Source organism: Arachis stenosperma, chromosome 1 (assembly GCF_014773155.1).
Source record: "Arachis stenosperma cultivar V10309 chromosome 1, arast.V10309.gnm1.PFL2, whole genome shotgun sequence".
Classification (NCBI taxonomy): Eukaryota; Viridiplantae; Streptophyta; class Magnoliopsida; order Fabales; family Fabaceae; genus Arachis; species Arachis stenosperma.
The window spans coordinates 92,261,550-92,263,922 of NC_080377.1; positions in this window are offsets into that span (position 1 = coordinate 92,261,550).

The window sequence follows — 2,373 nt, forward strand, 5'->3', positions numbered from 1 at the left end:
TCATTCTTAAAAATTCTGAAGAAAAGATACCTAATTTAAGCAACAAGATGAACCGTCAGTTGTCCAAACTCAAACAATCCCCAGCAACGGCGCTAAAAACTTGGTGCATGAAATTGTGATCATCAATGGCGCCATCAACATGGTACGCTCAATTGCAATCTCAACTCCTTATCACAACTTCGCACAACTAACCAGCAAGTGCACTGGGTCGTCCAAGTAATAAACCTTACGTGAGTAAGGGTCGATCCCACGGAGATTGTTGGTATGAAGCAAGCTATGGTCATCTTGTAAATCTCAGTCAGGCGGATTCAAATGGTTATGGAGGATTAATGATTAAAAGATAAATAAAACATAAAGATAGAGATACTTATGTAATTCATTGGTGAGAATTTCAGATAAGCATATGGAGATGCTTTGTCCCTTCCGTCTCTCTGCTTTCTTACTGTCTTCATCCAATCCTTCTTACTCCTTTCCATGGCAAGCTGTATGTTGGGCATCACCGTTGTCAATGGCTACAGTCCCGTCCTCTCAGTGAAAATGTTCAACGCGCTCTGTCACAGCACGGCTATTCATCTGTCGGTTCTCGATCATGTCGGAATAGAATCTAGTGATTCTTTTGCATCTGTCACTAACGCCCCACAATCGCGAGTTTAAAGCTCGTCACAGTCATTCAATCCTTGAATCCTACTCGAAATACCACAGACAAGGTTTAGACTTTCCGAATTCTCAAGAATGCCGCCATCAATTCTAGCCTATACCACGAGAATTTTGATTAAGGAATCCAAGAAATACACATTCAAGCCTTGTTTGCATGTAGAACGGAGGGGGTTGTTAGGCACGCGTTCATAAGTGAGAATGATGATGAGCGTCACATAATCATCACATTCATCATGTTCTTGGGTGCGAATGAATGTCTTAGAACAAGAATAAGCTGAATTAAATAGAAGAACAATAGTAATTGCATTAATACTCGAGGTACAGCAGAGCTCCACACCTTAATCTATGGTGTGTAGAAACTCCACCATTGAAAATACATAAGTGATAATGGTGATCATTGGCTTCGGCCCCAGAGAGGGAACCAGAAGAACCAAGATGAAAATACAATAGCAAAAGGTCTTATTTATAGAGAACTAGTAGCTTAGGATTTACAAAAATGAGTAAATGACGTAAAAATCCACTTCCGGGCCCACTTGGTGTGATCTTGGGCTGAGCATTGAAGCTTCCATGTGTAGAGACTTTTCTTGTAGTTAAACGCCAGCTTTTGTGCCAGTTTGGGCGTTTAACTCCCATTTCTGTGCCAGTTCCGGCGTTAAACGCCGGAAATTCTTGAGCTGATTTGGAACGCGAGTTTGGGCCATCAAATCTCGGGCAAAGTATGAAGTATTATATTTTGCTGGAAAGCCCAGGATGTCTACTTTCCAACGCAATTAAGAGCGCGCCAATTGGGCTTCTGTAGCTCCAGAAAATCTACTTCGAATGCAGGGAGGTCAGAATCCAACAGCATCTGCAGTCCTTTTTCAGCCTCTGAATCAGATTTTTGCTCAGGTCCCTCAATTTCAGTCAGAAAATACCTGAAATCACAGAAAAACACACAAACTCATAGTAAAGTCCAGAAAAGTGATGTTTAAATAAAAACTAATAAAAATATAATAAAAACTAACTAAAACATACTAAAAACAATGCCAAAAAGCGTATAAATTATCTGCTCATCAGTACGCGTGGTTGTGTGCTCTGTTTTTCAAAATTTTCTAATTTCTTGCACCAAACCAAGCATTCTTGTTCCGAAGGTTACCTGAAACAGTAGGTCAATCTCGGACGAGATCTACGATGGTGGCCAGAGCTGCCGTGTCTAACTTGTTAGATTTGGTGGTGCTGCTGATCCTTCGTCACCGGAGGGTGGTGGTACTTGCAAAAGACTCTAATGCTTAAGTTAGCACAGACTTTTAGCATGTCTTTAGTTGAATCAGAGTATGAGTTATACCTGTGTGCTCCAGTGCATTTATAGCAGTGTGGAGTGACCTTCCTTGAGATAAGTTGGTTATCTTATCTTATCTTTTTAGGGGAACCACCTTATCTTTCTTTAGGCTTTGCCGCCTTTAGATTGGGTTGTGTCCCCTCGTTTGGGCCTGCTTGGGCCTCTTATGGCGATTTGGCCAAACTCTTTAAAGAAGAGGTCAGGGGACCTAACCCGAAGAAGTCGGTCACTTAGTCTTCAATCAGCCCAGGTCACATAGCTCGACTCAGGGTATGAACAATGCCCCTGCTTGAGCTCGGTCTTCCCTTTGAGGTCGTGTTTTTTAGACTTTGACCCTTTTTATGGGAAGCCGTGCTTGAGATTTTTTGTCGATCTCTTGTAGAATTCCTGTTAGGTTA